This window comes from Panthera uncia, chromosome D4, assembly GCF_023721935.1.
Source record: "Panthera uncia isolate 11264 chromosome D4, Puncia_PCG_1.0, whole genome shotgun sequence".
Lineage (NCBI taxonomy): Eukaryota > Metazoa > Chordata > Mammalia > Carnivora > Felidae > Panthera > Panthera uncia.
The window spans coordinates 55,534,452-55,540,151 of NC_064807.1; the positions used below are offsets into that span (position 1 = coordinate 55,534,452).

Sequence of the window (5,700 nt, forward strand, 5' to 3'; positions counted from 1 at the left end):
GAAGCTTTTATTTTTTTATTTTTTATTTTTTTTAATTTTTTTTTTTTTAACTATTTATTCCTGAGACAGAGAGAGACAGAGCACGAGCAGGGGAGGGTCAGAGAGAGGGAGACACAGAATCTGAAACAGGCTCCAGGCTCTGAGCTGTCAGCCCAGAGCCCGACGCGGGGCTCGAACTCACGGACTGCGAGATCATGACCTGAGCCGAAGTCGGACACTCAACCGACTGAGCCACCCAGGCGCCCCTGAAGCTTTTATTTTTAAGTAATCTCTACAACTGCTACAGGGCTCAAACTCACAACCCTGAGATCAAGAGTTGCATGCTGACATCTTACAGGTGCAGAGATTATGACTTTGGTAGATGAGACTAACATGTTTGAAAGTGTAGGAAGAATGTTTATTCTTCGTTCCAAGGAGGTAATTAACAATCAACTGTTAGAGAAACAGAGAATAGCAGAAGAAACAAATTAAAGAATTGAAACAGAAAAAAATCCTACATGGAGTGGAGTGTTAAAGAAGCTGAGGACAACATCTGGAAGATGCTGATGGCATGAAGGGCACAGCAGGAAGCCTCTAGCAGAAGCTTCCTTCCCCCTCCCTTTTCTGGCAAGGGCAGAGGGACCCGTGTGGGGAAACATCCTCACTTCTGCCCTGATGGACTTTTTTTATTTGGATGATCTGGTAACACAATGTTTTCTGCTTCACCCTGGTCCCCTTTCAGATCCCAACTCTGTATTTTTTATCCTACTTCTGCCTGAGACCCCTGCCCAGGACACTCTTCTACCCTGGGGGTGAATCACAAACTCCCAGGAGAGAGAAAATGGGAGCCAGGACAGATAGGAGAGCTCTGCTCAAGCCTACTGCCAAGTTATGCTGGTTAGAGCAATAAAGGGCATTTGTTCCCCTCACCACCAAAAAAACAAAGTCTCATGCTGTATGGACTGAGCCAGCCAGGCATCCCGAGAAATTTTCTCTTATTCAGTCCTATTGTTCTATTCAGGCCTTCAGCTGATTGGATGAGGTCCACCCACATTAGGAAGAGAATGTTATAGTGACATTGTTAAATGGGGTGCCTGTCTGGCTCAGTTGGTGGAGCATGTGACTCTTGATCTTAGGATGGTGAGTTCAAGCCCCACACTGGATACAGAGCCTACTTAAAAAAAAAAGTAAGAAAGAATAACATTGTTAAGTTGATTGTGTCTACAGGATAATAACACCATAACCTTTTCTTTTTTTTCTAAGTTTATTTATTTATGTATTTATTTTAGTCATCTCTACATTCAACATGGGGCTTGAACTCATGACCCTGAGATCAAGAGTCACATGCTCTTCCAACTGAACCAGCCAGGCGCCCTCATAACCTTTTCTACTAAATCCTTTGCATCATTACCAGACCAAAATCTATAAGTTAACATGTGACTTCACAGAGTTTTATCCTTTAATCAATAATAGATAATGAGTTAAGCACAAGTATATTGCTTTGATAGTTCATCTTTGGCTAGCGTTGCCGCCTTTTCTTTGCAGCATTTCCAAGTTATGGAAATTGTTAACAAAACAATCCTTTATCTCACTGCTCTGCTGCTCTGCAGTGTCTCCTTTTTTATAAGATAAATGTTCATCACAAGTGTTCCTCATTGCTATAATTTTGTAATAAGTTTTGATATCTGGTAGTCCATGTCTTCCAACTTTAAGATTATAAGATTATATTAACTATTTTTGGCCATTACATTTCCATATAAAATTTTATTTTTTAATGATTAAAAATTGTTTTTTGAGAAAGAGAGACCATGTGCAAGCATGAATGAGGGAGGGGCAGAGGAAGAGAGAATCCCAAGTAGGTTCTGTGCTGTCAGTGCTGAGCTGGATATGGGGCACGATCTCATGAACTGTGAGATCATAACTTGAGCCAAAACCAAAAGTTGGATGCTTAACTGACTGAGCCACCCAGTCGACCCTGAACATTTTTTTAAGTAAAAAATGTGGGGTCAAACTCATGACCCTGAGATCAAGAGTCATAGGTTCTACTGACGGAGCCAGCCAGACCCCCCTCTGTATACATTTTAAGATCAGTTTATCAATTTTTATACACTCTCTCACACACACAAACCTACCTTCTAGGATTTTCTTTAGGATTGTGTGAAAGCTAGAGATAAAACATTTAGGTTGCTTCTAGTTTTTTGCTGTTACAGATTAATGTTAACATTCCTTTATTTAATAAAGAGGTTGTGGGACTTTATGGGAATTTTTTCACTTTAGGCCCAAAGGAAAAATAATAATTTGGTGACTCTAAGCACAATGATCTTTTAAAACAAAACATTGAGGAAGATTTTACTTTGCCCAGAGAAATTTCTGGGTCCACAATTAGAATATATATTTTAAGGCATCTCAATAGTTTTAACTTTTTACGTGCTGAATTTGAGGTACCAGTGTAATACTCAGGTAGAGAAATCTAGCAAATTATTGAACATATGGGTCTGAAGTTGATGAGAACAATCTGAACTAAAGATACAGCTTTGGAATCTGTTGACATACATAGATAGCAAGTATCTGTGGGCAAGGTTAGAGTTTGTGAAGGAAAAAAGGGCTGTACGCAGGGACTTAGGGCTTTATTTCATATCTATGTGAACTAGTATGAGGAGGAAAATGAGCCTAACCAACAGTAGATTAAGGAGGAAGGGGGCCCTAAATCGTGTGTGTGTATGTGTTGGGGGTGGGGGCAGGCCTTGCTCTGTGCCATAGAGCTTTTCATGGTGTCTTGACCACTGGACAGGGTTATGTTTGTTCTTTTTTTTTTTTTTAAGTCTGTTTATTTTGAGAGAGAGAGAGAGAAAGTGCGTGAGAGTGGGGGAGAGGCAAACAGAGGGAGAGAGAGAATCCCAAGCAGGCACCACTCTGTCAGCGCAAAGCCTGATGTGGGGCTCAAACCCACAAACCGTGAGATCATGACCTAAGCTGAAATCAAGAGTTGGATGCTTAACAACTGAGCCACCCAGGTGCCCCTGGTTTCTGTTAGTTTTGAGTTCCTTCTCTGTACCACATCACTCACTAACCCATCACCTCCCAAACTTCTACTCCTTTTCCTAGACCTTTGTGTGTTTTGGCTCTTAGAATCAGAACTGTTCTCTTTTTGTCAGTAGGGCTGACTCCCTCTAGGTACCTGGATTTGCCCATCTGTTCAGATTCATAAAGACAGGAATTGATCTCCAGCGACCCAGGGGCAGGTGAGAGAGCTCAGTACAGCAGCAGTGGGCCATGGGCAAGTCAGCTTCCAAGCTGTTTAATAATGAGGTCCTAAAGGCCCACAACAATTACCAGCAGCAGCATGGTGTCCCCCTCAACTGAAGCTCTGCAAGAAGCTTGATTGGGAGGCTCAGCATTATTCAGAGGCCCTGGTCAGCCCAAGGATGCTCAAGTGCAGCTCAGAGTCCCGTTGTGGCCAGTTCAGAGGTATATGCCTCCTGTGATCAGACAGGAAAAGAGATGGCTGATAGATGGTACAGTGAAATCAAGAACTACCAACTTTCAGCAGCCTGACTTCACCTCCAGGACTAGACCCTTCATAGCCATGGTATGGAAGAATACAGAGAAGATGGGAGTGGGGAAGCCACCTGCAAGTGGTGGGTCTTCCTTCCTGGTGGCCTGATACTTCCTGGCAGGGAATGTCTTCAACTAGGCTTCCTACCTCCAAAGAAGGAATTCATTAAATGTGATGGGAAGGTGACAGACTTCATGTGGATATGAAGTGCCTAGTAAAATAAAAACTCAGTGGTGTGTCTGTCCCTGTGGGTGTATGTGCTTGGTGTGTGTGTGATGCATGTGAGTGTCTCTTGCACATACACTTGGATATACAGTTCTGTATGAACTTATTCTTATCAAAGGAAGGAGCATATAAAGCTTTTACTCTGATGGTTACCTAGACCATAATTATTTGGACATTTGGGGAAAAATAAATTTAAAAATTTTTGTTATTTAAAAAAAAATGTTTTTTAACGTTTATTTATTATTGAGAGACAGAGAGAGACAGAGCATGAGCATGGGAGGGACAGAGAGAGGAGGAGACACAGAATCTGAAGCAGGCTCCAGGCTCTGCACTGTCAGCACAGAGCCAGATGTGGGGCTCAAACTCACAAACTGCGAGATCATGACTTGAGTGAAGTCAGATGCCCAACCTACTAAGCCACTCAGGCACCCCGTTTTTGTTATTTTTAAAGGAAATTTCTTTTGTGCATTTCTTATAATATCCATCTTTGGACTTTTTGTTTTCTAAATGTTTGTGATGCTTAGAAGTGAAGTTCAGAGCTGCCTCTATTAATGTAAAATTGAAAATTGAAGCTTTAGCCAAGCATACAGCAGCCACCTTTAACTAAAAGGGAGTACCCTTTTTTGTAAGGACAATATATTGACAGGTCTTTGGAGCATTATTTGCTCCAAAACAAATTACTTTAGGGGTTCCTGGGTGGCTCAGTGAGTTGAGCGTCCAACTTCAGCTCAGGTTATGATCTTGTGCTTCACGAGTTCAAGTCCTGCGTCGGGCTCTGTGCTGACATCTCAGAGCCTGGAGCCGCTTTGGGTCTGTGTCTCCCTCTCTCTATACCCCTTCCCCACTCATGCTCTCTCTCTCTCTCTCAAAAATACATAAACATTTTTTTAGACTTTCCATTCAATTATTTTATTTTATTTTATTTTACTAGTGTGTGTTCATTTATTTTTTTAATATAATTTATTGTCAAATTGGTTAACATACAGTGTGTACAGTGTACTCTTGGTTTTGAGGGTAGATTCCCATGATTCATTGCTTACATACAACACCCAGTGCTCATCCCAACAAGTGCCCTCCTCGCCCTCCTCAATGCCCATCACCCATTTCCACCCCCAGTTTATTTTCTGTATTTAAGAGTCTCTTATGGTTTGCCTCCCTCCCTCTCTGTAACTATTTTTTTCCCGTTCTCTTCCCCCATGGTCTTCTGTTAAGTTTCTCAAGTTCCACATATGAGTGAAAACATATGACATCTGTCTTTCTTTGACTGACTTATGTCACTTAGCATAATACCTTCCAGTTCCATCCATGTTGCTGCAAATGGCATGATTTCATTCTTTCTCATTGCCAAGTAGTATTCCATTGTATATATAAACCACGTCTTCTTTATCCATTCATCAGTTGATGGACATTTAGGCCCCTTACATAATTTGGCTATTGTTGAAAGCGCTGCTATAAACAGTGGGGTACATGTGCCCCTATGAATCACCACCCCTATATCCTTTGGATATATTCCCAGTAGTGCTATTGCTGGGTCGTAGGGTAGTTCTATTTTTAATTTTTTAAGAAACCTCCACACTGTTTTCCAGAGTGGCTATACCAGTTTGCATTCCCACCAACAGTGCAAGAGGGTTCCCATTTCCCCACATTCTCACCAGCATCTGTTGTTTCTTGAGTTGTTAATTTTAGCCACTCTGACCAGTGTGAGGTAGTATCTCAGTGTGGTTTTGATTTGTATTTCCCTGGTGATGAATAATGTTTTCATGTGTCTGTTGGCCATCTGGATGTTCCTTTGGAAAAGTGTCTATTCATGTCTTCTGCCCATTTCTTCACTGGATTGTTTTTCAGGTGTTGAGTTTGGTAAGTTTTTTATAGATTTTGGATACCAACCCTTTATCTGATATGTCATTTGCGAATATCTTTTCCCATTCCATCAGTTGCCT

General features: G+C 41.5%; 1 pseudogene; it reads left to right on the top strand.

Moving 5' to 3' along the window:
• The first annotated feature begins 252 nt into the window (after positions 1–252).
• Positions 253–4,327, top strand: LOC125919238 (Golgi-associated plant pathogenesis-related protein 1-like; annotated as a pseudogene).
• The last annotated feature ends 1,373 nt before the right edge of the window (positions 4,328–5,700 follow it).